Source organism: Vulpes vulpes, chromosome 7, assembly GCF_048418805.1.
Source record: "Vulpes vulpes isolate BD-2025 chromosome 7, VulVul3, whole genome shotgun sequence".
In the NCBI taxonomy this organism is placed as follows: Eukaryota; Metazoa; Chordata; class Mammalia; order Carnivora; family Canidae; genus Vulpes; species Vulpes vulpes.
In genome coordinates, this window is record NC_132786.1 from 82,371,171 (window position 1) to 82,385,964 (window position 14,794).

General features: G+C 34.2%; 1 long non-coding RNA gene across 1 annotated transcript in view; it reads right to left on the reverse strand.

Moving 5' to 3' along the window:
* Nucleotides 1-828: 828 nt before the first annotated feature.
* LOC140599702 (uncharacterized) overlaps nt 829-14,794 on the reverse strand; it is a 64,449-nt gene continuing 50,483 nt past the window's right edge. Inside the window, exon 2 of the long non-coding RNA XR_012002661.1 lies at nt 829-3,347. This is a non-coding gene — a long non-coding RNA (uncharacterized lncRNA). The remainder of the gene's footprint in view (nt 3,348-14,794) is intronic.

Genomic DNA, 14,794 nt, shown 5'->3' on the forward strand with positions numbered 1-14,794 from the left:
TGTTGCCTGTGTTGTCCTCCTGGATTTTGATGGATTCTTGTCTCATATTTAGGTCTTTCAACCATTTTGAGTTGATCTTGGTGTATGGTGTAAGAGAATGGTCTAGTTTCATTCTCCTGCACATGGCTGTCCAATTTTCCCAACACTATTTATTGAAGAGATTGGCATTTTTCCAGTGGATATTCTTTCCTGCCTTGTCGAATATTAGTTGACCATAGAGTTGAGGGCCCATTTCTGGGTTCTTTATCCTGTTCCATTGATCTATGTGTTTGTTTTTGTGCCGCTAACAATGAGACTGAAGAAAGAGAAATTAAGGAATCAATCCCAGTTACAATTGCACCCAAAAGCATAAGATATATAGGAATAAACCTAACCAAAAAGATAAAGGATCTATACCCTAAAAACTTCTGAAAGAAATTGAGGAAGACACAAAGAGATGGAAAAACATTCCATGCTCATGGATTGGAATAATAAGTATTGTGAAAATGTCAATGCTACCCAGGGCAATTCACACATTCAATGCAATCCCTATCAAAATACCATGGACTTTCATCAGAGAGTTGGAACAAATCATCTTAAGATTTGTATGGAATCAGAAAAGACCCTGAATAGCCAGGGGAATATTGAGAAAGAAAACCAGAGCCGGGAGCATCACAATGCTGGATTTCAAGCTGTATTACAAAGCTGTGATCATCAAGACAGTATGGTACTGGCCCAAAGAAGAGATTTAAACTCAAGATAAAAATATCTCAGAACCAGAAGACTCTTCAACCTAGAGGGATGATCGGGAGATAGGAATAAACATACTTCAATATAGAGACATTATTATTTTTTTAATAAATTTATTTTTTATTGGTGTTCAATTTACCAACGTATAGAATAACACCCAGTGCTCATCCCATCAAGTGCCCCCCTCAGTCCCCCTCACCCAGTCACCCCCACCCCCCGCCCACCTCCCCTTCCACCACCCCCAGTTCCTTTCCCAGAGTTAGGAGTCTTTCATGTTCTGTCTCCCTTTCTGATATTTCCCACTCATCATTTCTCCTTTCCCCTTTATTCCCTTTCACTATTTTTTATATTCCCCAAATGAATGAGACCATACAATGTTTGTCCTTTTCCGATCGACTTATTTCACTCAGCATAATACCCTCCAGTTCCATCCACGTCGAAGCAAATGGTAGGTATTTGTCGTTTCTAATGGCTGAGTAATATTCCTTTGTATACATAAACCACATCTTCTTTATCCATTCATCTTTCGATGGACACCGAGGCTCCTTCCACAGTTTGGCTATTGTGGACATTGCTGCTAGAAACATCGGGGTGCAGGTGTCCCGGCGTTTCATTGCATCTGAATCTTTGGGGTAAATCCCCAGCAGTGCAATTGCTGGGTCGTAGGGCAGGTCTATTTTTAACTCTTTGTGGAACCTCCACAGTTTTCCAGAGTGGCTGCACCAGTTCACATGCCCACCAACAGTGCAGGAGGGTTCCCCTTTGAAGACATTATTAAGCTTGTGTGGTACATGGTATGTAGTCAGTATTTATTGAAGGAATAAGTGAGAAACCCTACCTCAAAACTTTACAGAAGTTGTTTGTGTAACAGTTCCTATAGTTTAAAAGTATCTTACAAATATGAACATGTTAATGGTTTTAAAAAATAGGTAGAATCCCCTAAAGATAGTTCTCTATTGAAAAGATCCAAGTCTTTTGCTCTGTCAGTATCCTCTGGGCTCTCTGCATTTTATTCTTCAATTGTAATATGAGGACCATGACATATCTTCTTTCTACATCATCAGTTGTGGTGAAGATCAAATGAGCGCAAATCGCTCATTTGAGCGCTTCATAAACTAAAGAGAGTTGAAAATTGCAGTGTTTTCCATAGTATTTTATTTATATTTTCCCATAAAAGATGCTTCATTTTCCTCTGTCCTCTATCACATACATACTGATAAATGTATTTGAAATCTGGACACTCTTTCATCTGGACCTTAAGAATAACAATGTTTTCAGTCATCAGATCATTCAGAGAGGCGGTAGTCAATTATTTCAGAGATGATCAAGCAAGTACTGTTCATTTGGGGTTTTTCTCTCCAGGGTTATCTGCTTTGAAGCAATTTCTCTCCTTGTTAGTAGATCCTTCCAAGGAAATATAGCAGAAATTAAAGGATGCAGTATCATGATTTTTTGGAGGGCATTAGAGACACCAGTCTAGAACCTCCTGTTACTCGTAAGCATAAGGTCATATAGAGAAAAGTTCCTTAGTTATAAGAGAACACATCTGCATATAGCAATGCTGGGTATTCCCCAGGACCCTGTCCGGTGCTGTTTTTATTATTCTAGTGTGAATTAATTTGACCAGTAAAAATGCTATTGGCATAGAAAGGTTTGAGGCCTTAAAGTATCTGCCCTTCCAATCCTCTTTTTTGCCTTGACAGTTGAGAAGTAACCTTGGTTGAGAAATTCCAGATCTAGAGCCTATAGCAAAAGTATTTAAAGCTAGGGACACTTGACATCTTTTTGGTTCTGTCCTTTAGTTTTATTCTTGTAGAATTCATAAAATACAGATTCTATGAAGAGAAACTCTTAATACTAGGTGATGTTAATGTTTTAATTATTAAAAAAATATTGGCAACTCCAGTATACTCAAACATACTGAGATTACAGGGTATTCTGGATTGATAAGTTATGGAATATGTATTTAAGAGGATTTATGTTATAGAAATTGTAACTAAATACTCCTCAGGGAAAGTATCATGATGGCAGTCTCCAAGCATAAATTTTTCCCTATCCAGTTAAATCTACCAATCATGCTAACCCCATTCAGCTTGCCAGTGCATGGTTTAGGAAGGGCATGTGACCTGATTCTAGCCAATTATTGATGGGGGAAGAAGGTCTGCTAAGAGGAACTGGGGTTTCTGGGAAGGATTTCCTTGCTCCCAAAATTTCACAAAGAAGATATGGCACCTTTTCTTCCTGTGGACAGAACTATGTCTACATATAATGCCCAGAACTGCTGCAGCCATCTTGATGTCTACCTGAGAAGGAATTCACATGCAAGCATTGCAGAGCTAAGGGAAGTGTCAGAGAGGTTGAGATAAAGCCTTGAGAAACCAGCTTAATAGAGGTTTCCTGTTAACCTGTAGCTGAAAGCATTTGAATTGAAAATTTAAGTGACAGAAACTCTTAATAATTGATAACCCACAATCAAGGGTGCCTGGGTGGTACAGTTGGTTGAGCATTGGACTCTTGGTTTCCACTAAGGTTGTGATCTCAGGATTGTGAGATAGTGCGGAGTCTGCTTGAGATGTTTCTCCATCTCATTCTGCCCCTCTTGCTTGTGCTCTTTCTCTCTGAAATAAATAAATAAATAAATAAATAAATAAATAAATATTTAAAAAATAATAACTTCCCTTCACACTTTTGCCTCTGTGAAAATTCTTTGAAACCTGTAGTTTTGCTGATACATTGCCATTCCTTGTAAATTTCTCTGGAAGGAAATGTGAAACTCAGAGCAGAGAAATTATAATAATTATTAGTATTAGAAGTCTTTATTATTATTAAAAGACTTTTCCTGGATAATCTGCTTGTTTCAGGTGGGTTGGATAAAGGATAAAATTAACCAGGTATGACGGGGGTGGGAATCAATCAACAAGTCTTTATTGAGGATCTACTAGTGCCCAACATTCTACCAAGGATTTAATCAAGACTAGGCAAATTACTTGTGTTATATTCATGAGAAAGACTGCTTTTATTTAATTATCCATTTCAAAAGGAAGTATTCTTCATTCCAAGCCTGATAGCTCTTATGCTGTTAGTACCTAGTACAGAGAAATGTGCTTGAAGAATGTGTGTTGACTTTTCTTTGCTAGCCAACATGAAAGCAGCCAGACCCTGCCAAAATCAGCACTAAAACTATTTCTCATGAGTAATACCAATAATATTCTTTTCTTTTATAGCATCTTTAATCCAAGAATCTTAAGCCTATATAAACATTTGCCCGACAATTCACTCAAAATCTCAGCATTTGGTTGATAGGGAAGTTCAACTAGATGGAAGAACACAGAAATAAAAGTAGAACCCAGAATCTTGACTCATAATGCTCTTTCAATCTATTGTCCCCACCTAACCATTCAAGGAAAATAAAAAATTACAGAGGTTTCAGCAGGATATACAACTAAGATTTTCCATCCCAAGCTGATGATTCATTATTTCTCTTTTCTTGCCTTTTAAAATTATTTTTAATTTTTAATTTTATTTTTGACAGTGGGAACTCTGAATGCTGAAAGAGGGGGGATTGACCTGATTATCCCTATCACAGTATCTAAGTTGCAAAAAACTTGGCAATATTTGAGGAATGAAATTTCTTTGAATATTTACAGAGCTTCCTGTTGGACGAAAGTACTGTCAAAACAATCTTTCTCTTGGTTCTTAAGCAATTCTCTTTTGAAATCGAGAGGGAAAAGAAAATCATGGAATCAAATTTCAGAGGAACAAAAAACAATGATGCAGTAAATTTCCTAAATTTTGAGTTTTCATAGCTTATGAAAAGAACTTTGAATTCCACTATTTGTACTCAGCAGAAGCTAGGTAGAGGCTTAAGAAAATTTATAATGTCGCAAAATTTTAGTTTCATTATATTTCACTGGCATAAATTCTCTTTGAAAACACAAAGAAATGAAAATTAATAAGCTGATTATAAGTTAATCATTTCCTAATAAAGTAGATCCACCAGGGTCTCGATTTGAAAACATTTTAGTTAATCCATTTTTGGCTGATTAATTATTGCTCTCATCTTGATCCATAAAGGCTTTGAATTGACATATCTTCTTGGAAAGTAATAATAATATTGCATTACAAAATAATTCTATGTAACTCATTCTATTTATATTAATTAATTTATTCAAACGCCTTATCATAAAACCCTTACAGGTGTAAGATTTGACTCCTGAAATGTTAGCAGTGTTCTGAGATTTTTTTCTTCTATTTTTGTTAATTGTCCTCTATCTAGTAACACTCTAAATTTGTATTTTTTATTCCTAAAATGTATCATTCCTTATGTAGAAATTATCATGAAGATAAACACTATATAAAGTGTATTCACTGTAGAGTTATTTATAATAGCACCCATTTTAACTCATCATAAATATCCACAAATATGATATTTGTTAAATAAATTAAGGTTAGAATAACATATAATAGGAAAGAATATTTTAAAACAATGAAAAGAATGCCAGTGAAAATGGCAGAATAGGAAACTCCAAGGGCCCATCCTCAACAGAAACCTTGAAAAGCCTGGCTAAAACTGTCAAAATCAAGTTTGTCAGATCTATGAAAGATAATCAAAGATTTACAGCAGCCAATTAAGTGCTTAATCAAGTTAAAACCCAGTGGGAAAGTTTTGTGGTGTTTTAACTTACCTTGGCCCCACCCCACCTTCCATGGGACAATAGCCCACAACTTTGGTATGGATTCCTGATGCTGATAGAAACAGAGAACTTTATTCCCAGAGAGTCGGTCTTTTTATTTTTTTAAAAGATTTTATTTACTTATTCATGAGAGGCACAGAGAGGTAGAGACATAGGCAGAGGGAGGGTAAGCAGGCTCTATGCAAGAAGCCCTATGTGGGACTCATCCCTGGGACTCCAGGATCACACCCTGAGCTGAAGGCAGATGCTCAACCACTGAGCCAGCCAGGTGTCCCAAGAGAGTCAGTCTTTTTATATGTAAATGGATTAAACTCTCCAGTTAAAAGCAGAGGTTGACAGAATGGGTTAAAAATGATCCTACTATATGCTGTCTACAAGAGATTCACTTTAGGTCCAAAGGCACAAATAGATTGTAAGTAAAGGGATGGAAAAAATATATTCTATGCAAATAGTAAGCAAAAGAAAGCTGGGGTTGCTATACTGTATCAGATAAAATAGGTTTTAGGTAAAAAACTATTACATTACACAAGGACATTATATATTGACAAAAGAGCCAACACATCAAGAAGACATAATTATATATACACCTAACAGAGCCCTGACATATATGAAGCAAAAACTGACAGAACTGAAGAGAGAAATAAGCAGTTCTATACTAATAGTTAGAGACTTACATATGCCATACTTACAACAATGAATAAAACTAGACTGAAGATTAATAAGAAAACAGAAGACTGGAGCAATATTATAGACCAACTAGACCTAACCGACATATACAGAACATTGTATTCAACAACAAAGAATACATATTCTTCTCAAGTACACTTGGAACATTCTCCAAATTAGAATATATGTTAGGTCACAAAATGAGTCTCAAATTTTAAAAGATTGAAATTATACAACGTATCTTCTCAGGCCACAATGGAATCAAACTAGAAATCAGTGATTTAAAGAAAACTGAAATTCACAAATATATGGAAATTAAACAACACACTTTTTTTTTTTGAGAGAGAGAGAGCATGTACATATGCAAGTGAATGGGAGGTGGAGAAGAGCGGAGGGAGAAGGAGAGAGAATCCCAGGCAGGCTCCATGCACAGTGCAGAGCCACAAACCAGGGCTCAATCTCATGATCCTAAGATCATGACCTGAGCCAAAATCAAGAATGGTCACTTATCGATTGAGATACCCAGGCAACATATGCAACACACTCTTAAACACCACGCTCTTTACACTGATGGGAATTAACAACACACTCTTAAACACCAATGGGTCAAAGAAAAAACTACATGAGAATGAAATACTTAGTTCAATGAAAACAAAAATGACTTCAACAACTCTTAAGAATTAAATACAACCATTAAACTAATGCAGAAGTGTATGTACTAAGATGGAAAGATGTTTATATTACATCAAGTTTAAAAAGAAAAAACCTAGCTGAAAAAATGTAGCTATGTATAGAGGAAACCCATTAAAATATCCCATATACACACATTCACACAAATGTAAAAGCATCTGAACAGATCATAGCAAAATTTCTATTATCTCTAGTTGATTACTTTTGATACTATGTTTTTCTTTCTGTTTATCTGTGTTTTCTAATTTTCCTCAATGAACATGTATTACTTGAGGGAATTTTGAGTGAAATTTAATGAAAAATGATATTTAATGAAAAATAAATAAGTGCTATCATGAGAAAATAATTGGATCTATGGTTTTGGATAGAATTTTTTTCTGTTCCTATTTTTTGTTGTTGTTCTTTTTTTTTTGTTCCTATTTAAAAAAACAAATGCTAAAATCAGCAAAACAAGTAGATGAAAATCAGCAAAACAAGTAGATGAAAAAAAATCATTCTGATTTTAGCATTTGTTTAAAAGGGAAAGAGAGATTATTTAAAATTTGCAAAATATTATGTGTATATAACAGGCAAATTTCAACAAAATTATTATATGATGTAGACTTTTGAAGAATTTTCAATCAGAATATTTAGCTACTGCCCTGATTTCTCTTTGAAGTGATTTATAGTTGGATAACTTAGACTTCAAGAAGAAAGTAAACATACCCTAGTATTAAGAAACACTACATCAGGTGAGTGATTATTTCACTGCTACTAGAATTTAGAGCAGGCATTTCAGGATGATTGATCCTCTGTGGAAAAGAAAGGAATTTCCTCTCTCTGACAATCTGGGACTCTTTAGGGCTCTCAGCAGTGCTTGCTTTGTTTTTACATTGTTGAAAATCCAGTTTTGCATTAGATTAGTTTCAAGGATAGAAATGTTACGGATCCAAATATGTTTTCTGTCTGGAGCCTTGTCTTTATTCTGATATAAGGAAACTTTTACTATCTCAAAGTTTTCTATAAATGTGGTAAAGAAAAACTGAAGGCATAAAATATAAATGAAATCCTAAAATACAAACTTAAATGGCAATGGAAAAGCAAGAGGAGGCTTCTTTTGTCTTTCTATTTCTGACCTTCATACCAAATATGGATCATTTTATGAAAGAATTAAGCTTGAGAACTGGTTCTGCCCTATTACAGAACAGAGAACAGGGGAACTGGCATCACTGTTTTCATTCATTTCACTCATTCATTATGTTCTATAATAAAATATGCTACTTAGTGGGAAAGTTAAAAAAAATCCAAATTAAAAAAAATGATATAAGGATTTATCTATATTTGCAAAACATTTTAAATTTCTCAGAAGGAATCAGTTCCATATGCCCCCTTACATTTCTAAAGCCCTGCAACCTGTTTCTCACTTACTTTGTTCTCAGAGAATAGTACCTCCCATCTCTTAGTCTCTTACCCACTATGCTGCCTTTTCTAGTTTTCCTTAACATTTAGCCAAGTGATGGACCTTCCCATTTTTGTATGTAAAGTATGCCCTCCTCTTGGCCACAAGCAGGAATTTCTTATTCGTATTAACTGTAATTTAGATCTATTTTATTACAAACAGTAAGGACACTGCATATTGTATTTGAAGAGGGGAAAAAAGTCGATTTGTAACATCTCAGAGCTAATTAGGGAGAATTTTCAAATTTCCTCCTAGATATGGGGCCCTAAGAAGCCAGATAAAAGTGATCTGGCTTTCTCCAAATTCCAGAGCCTACTTCTGATTCACATTGTTGGAAAGAAGAGCTTCCCAATTGCAGTGTTTTGTTTTGTTTTGTTTTTGCTTGTCTTTATCCCCTTTCATTAAATTGTGGATATTTTCACAGTCAGAAACATTTCCTCAAACATATTCCAGTGACTTACATGTGTTAGACTCAATGAATTTTGTGAATTCTTGTTTCTAATGATCCCCTGCAGAGTTGGGAATAAAACAGGCACAGGGAGCAGAATCCAGCGATGCTCTTCTCTGATTGTCAGTGCAGTATCAGCTGGTGAGGACAGTAGTAAAAACAGAGCCATACACCACCCGCTTCCCGGCCCCACCCAGCCTTGGGCTGATGCTGAGGTTTCATCCCCTACAGACCTAGGGGTCTTGTAACACTCAACCCATTAGTATTCACTCCTGTCAGTTTCTACCACAAAAACAATTTCTGTAATAAGACTTATTTTTATGATCTTTCTTAGAAATCATAAGTGATATTAGTTCTTTTGTTGTTGTTTTTCATCTTTAACAAAAACCAATTAAACTGAAATATAGAAAAATAGTGTTTGGGGACAATAACAAATATTTTATTTAATATCAGTTGAACATGGAGTAGTCAGTATATTTTTCCTTCAGTTAGAACTGTTCTAAAACTGGAATTCAGAGGTAAAGCAGGTATAGAAACAGTGTGGATGACAAATAATGCTATTGTACCTTATTCAGTTGATCACATTGAATTCGTGATAAATTAAGCAGATTAGTCCTACTAAGCAAAAGTTTGAGTGAGTCTGTTTCTTAATTCTCCATTCTCACAGAATGGAGAATTCACCATTATGTGAGTCTCTTTCTTAATTCTCCATTCTATTCCACTGGTTATTTGCTTACTCCTATGATAATTCCACACTTTTTAATCTTCTAGAGTTCTATGATGTGCCTTAATATCTAGCAGAGTATGGACCTTGTATTGTCTTTGGCAGATGCCAGAATTAGAGCTATTTATTCTTTCTGGGCTACACATACTTTGATCTTTTTATAGATGTAGTGAAATGGAAATCACATGCCAGGACGTAGACACTAGGCAGGGAGTTTCAATTTCCCTTTATTATTTATCAAGTAAAATGTCAGATAATATCCATACATTTTCTGCTGTCCTTCCAACCCTCCCTTAAATGTGAGGTTCTTCAACAATCTGAACTGCTTTAGGTCTCAGAGCTGGCACTAATCTCTCATTTATCTCAGAGATGCCCATGTTGAGGGGAATAACAGAAGGGTTGTTCACACTGTGGCCATATTTCTGCAGGCATAACTGAACTATTGAACTACAGGGAGTTTCCTCATCTATAGACATAGAATATATCTTTATTTACTAAAAAGAATCTTTGTTTTAAAAATGTGTATAAAATTTCTTATAGATTTGTTATTAGGTAATAATATTTTTATTACTATTTTGAATGAAATATTTTCTTCTAATACATTTAATATCTAGTATTTGTGTATAGGAAAATTCTTGGGTTTGTTTTATTGTAGTAGTCTTTGGGGGATGATTTTATTGAAGAAAGTTTATCTGCAGGAAAGTATATAGTTATTACAGTTTCACAAATTCAATAGAGCACCCAGGTTAAGAAAAGATGCAACCTTCATGCTCTCTTCCCACCATTGCCTCTATCCCAAGGGTAACCAATACCCTGACTTCTAACACCATGGAATAATTTTACATGTTTTTGAATTTCATTTTACTGGACTCAGACATTATGAACTCTTCCATGTCTGGCTTCTTTCATCCCACATCATGTTTGCAAGATTCACCTTTATTGTGTATAGTTGACATTTGTACATTCTTATTGCTAAGTAGAATTTTTTTTTTTGCTAATATGTCACAATTTATTTATCCACCCTATTTAATGATCACTAGGTAGTTTGGGGCTATTACAAATAGTACTTCAATAAACATTCTATAAATATGTCTTGTATTTTTGAAATTGCTTATGTATTTTTGTTGGTTACATATGAAGGAATAGAATGGCTTGGTCATAAGTTTAATAGGTACTGCCAAACACATGTTTACAGTGGTTGAACCAATTTATAGTTCTACCATCACTGTATGAGAGTTCCACTTTAACCTACATAACCTATTAGCATTTCAGAGTTCCAGTTGTTCTGCATCCCTACCAATACTTCACATTCTGTGCCTTTTTCATTTTAGCCATTTAGTGTTGTAGTGTGTAGTACTACCGTGCCATGGCTTTAATTTGCTCTTCTGTAATGACTAATAAAGCCAGACACATTTCCAAGTATGTGTTGACCATTTGGATATAATCTATGAAGTAACTGGGTAAGCCTTTTGCTCATTTTTATTTTTTGTTGTCTGTATTTTTCTTATCCTTTATAGGAGTTCTCTATATATCTTGGATATGGGTCTTTTGTCAGATATATGTATTGCCAATATTTTCTCTCACTGAGGACTCTTTTAATATCCTTTGATATAGTCTGATTTATTTTTCTTGATGGTTTTTGCTTATTTTGATAAATTTTAAAAACTTTGTTTACTCCAAGTTTATGATAACACTCAAGCTATTGATTAATAGATGCCATCCCTATATCCTTTATTAAACCTTCTTATTGGTTGCAATAGTTATGAGATTCTTTTTTGTCGTAGTTAGATAGGTAGGTAATCATATCATCTGAAATTTTTGACTGTTTTAGGTCTTGCTTTTCTTAGGAAGCAACCAAAGCACATGACTAAAATTGTCATGAATAATATAAGAATATATTATTTTACATACCAGGAAGTGCCAAGATAGAGTAGCAGCAGGTATAGCGTGTCAAGTTCCAGCTCTGCTTTTATGGAAGTCCATCTGCTTTGTTACCCTCTTATGTTAACTTTTTCCTCAACCTGATGGCCAAGTGTTATAGCAAGTCCTTGTTTGCTAAGAAATTTGTAGAAAATTTTTCATCATGATCGAATGTTAAATATTATCAAATATTTTTCCTATACCTATTGAGTTAATACTGTTTTATTTCTTTAAAGTGTTGATTATTATACCAATGTATTTTCTGGTTTTGAACCATCCTTGAATTCCTCAGCCAAACATATTACTAATATTTTGTTCTTTTAATATCCTACTGGATTCAGTTTGCTAATATTTTGTATGACATTTTGGATTCTTTATTTATAATAGAATAGGTCTATAATTATCTTTTCTTCTGTGGTTGTCAGCTTAATTTGGCATCAGGATTAAGTTGAGTGGCATAATTCTTCATATTTTTCTAAGTCTTGGAGCAATTCAATACATTAGAATTTACAATTAATCCTCATTATTTGTGTTTTCTGTATTTGTGAATTTACCTACAGACTAAAATTGATCTGTAACCCCAAAGTCAATACTGAAAGTACCTTTGTAGTCATTTGCAAACAGAAAGAGAAGTGAAGAATTTGAGTCACCCTACATACATGTTCATAGTGGAAGTTGAACACGGCAATGTGCTGCCTTCTTGTTTTAGCTCTAATACTGTGTTCAAGAGTCTTTTTTGTTGTCTGCTCAGTGCCATGTTTCTTTGCATTTTTGTGCTTCTTTGTGTTGGTGATTTTGCAGTCTAAAATGGCCCCCAAGCATAGTGCCAGTGTGCTGTCTCATATTCTTAGCACAAGAAGGGTCTGGTGTGCCTTATGGAGAAAATCTGTGTGCTAAATAAATTTTGTTCAGGTCTAAGTTTTTGCCATGAGTTCAGTCTTAATAACTTAATAATAAGTATTTTAAAAATGTCTTTAAACAGAAGAATACATAAAACAAAATTATATATTGATCAGTTGATGAAAATGTCGTGGCCAGAGGTTCACAGGAACTTAATCTTGTATTTTCTTTTGGAGCAGTGATTCAGAATTCACTATTTCAGTTAGTAATAACTTTATAGAGCATAACTACCAAAATAATAAGAATTGACTGTATTATTTGAAGAGTTGACAGCCTAGTGCTTTTTGTAAAGATGTATCAATAACTACCATTTTTATTTTTCTGGTCTTGGTCCATTCAAATATTCTACCGGGCCAGTTTTTATAATTTATATTTCCTTTAAAAGCATCCATTTCATTGATATTTACATTTATTGGTATTTCTTCTTATCATATTTTATTACCCTGTGTACATTCCATTTTTGTTCCTGATCTTATTATTTGGGTATCTCTTTTTTCTTTGACTCCTGTCAATGTCTGTCTTTTGGTATTTGTATTTTCAAATAATGAGATTTATTTTTGTGATTATCTTTGCCATTTATTTTTGGTTTCCTTAACATCTTCTCTTATTTTTAATCATTCCTTCCTTCTTTTTTCTTTCCTTAACTTTAAAACTTAGTCAATTTCTTTTCATAACTTTTTATAACCTAAAATAAAATTATACTTAAGATTTTAAAATTTTTCTTAATTCTCTCTTTGGCTGCATCCCCTAAGATTTGATATAAAACATTTTTGCTGCTATTTAGTTACAAAATATCTTGTAGCTTAATTTTTATTTTCTTGAACTCAAGTTATTTAGAAGTATTTTCCAGGGTATAGATAATTTTTTACATTCACTTAATTCATTAATTTCTAACTTTATTGCATTGTTACTAATGAATGTGTCTGTATTGATGAGCTATTGGAATTTGTATTTATTTCTACTAATACATGATTAACTTTTTATTAGTGAGTCATTGTGTATGACTTCGTATTTGAAAAGAATATGCATATCTCTGTTCTAAGGGATACAAAGTTAAAAGAAAACAGTCAATTCAAGTTTGTTGATTATGCCGTTGCAATTTTCTTTATTCTTATTATCTTCTTGATCTGCCAATCTCTGAAGAAAGCAAGATAGAATTTTCCTTTTAACCATGGGTTTGTCAATTTTATCCTTATAGTTCTACAAGTTATTTTTTTATTTGCTTATAATTCTCATGCCATAAATTATACAATTCAGAGAATTTTCAGGCATTTAGACACTTGTGCTATTTTAAGATTTTTTTTTTTTTAATTTGAGAGAGACAAAGAGCACAAGCAGGGGAGTGGGCAGAGGGAGAGGGAGAAACAGGCTTCCTACTGAGTAGGAAGCTCAACGCTGGGTTTGATCCCAGGACCCCAGATCATGACCTGAACTGAAGGCAGATGCTTAACTGACTGAGCCACCTAGGTGCCCCAACATTTGTGCAATTCTAATTCCAAACTATTTCTACCCCAAAGAAACTCCATACCCATTAGTAGTCACTGCCCATTCCCTCCCCTCTCCCCAGACACTGATAATGACAGTGTCTACTGATAACGACACTGATCTACTCTGTGTCTATAAATAGAGAATACAGTATTTGGATTTTTTGAATAAGATTTATTTATTTTTTTGAGAGAAGGAGAGAGCAAGCGGCAGGAGGGGCAGAGGGAGAAAGAGATAAGCAGACTCTGCACTGAGTGCAGATACTGACTCAGGGCTCTATCCCAGGACCCATTACTGGGTCCTGGGAGATCATGACCTGAGCCAAATCAAGAGTTGGACACTTAACTGACTGAGCCATCCAGGAGCCCCTGTATTTGGACTTTTGCTTCTAGCTTCTTTCACTTAGAATAATGTTTCCAAGGATCTTCTACATTGTAGCATATATCCATACTTCATTCTTTTTATTGCCAGATAATATTTCATTGTATGGATATACCACATTCATCAGTTGATGGATACTTGCATTGTTTCTACTTTTTTAGCTGTAATGAATAAGCTTTTATGAATCTTCATGTACTTGTTTTTGTATGGATATATGTTTTCATTTGTCTTGAGTATATATGGAGGGGGGGATTTCTGGGTCACATGAGTAACATTTTGAATCAATGCCAAACTCTTTTGGAGAGTGACTGTACCATTTCACATTCCCATCATCAATAAATGAGGGTTCTAATTTCTCTACATCCTCACCAACTCTTTTTATTTTCTGTCTTCTTTATTATAGCCGTTCTAGTGGGTATGAAATGGTATCTCATTGTGGTTTTAATTTACATTTTGCTAATGACTAATAATATTGATCATCTTTTTATGTGCTTGTTGGCCATTTGTATATCTTTGGGGAAATGGCAATTTAAATTATCTGCCTAATTCTAAATTATGTCTTTTTGTTGTTGAATTTTTAGAGGTATTTGCACATTCTAAATACCAATTCCTTATCAGGTATATGATTTACAAATATTTTCTCCCATTCTGTAAATTGTATTTTCACTTTCTTGGTAGTATCCTTGAAACACATTTTTTTTCATCTTGATAAGGTTCAA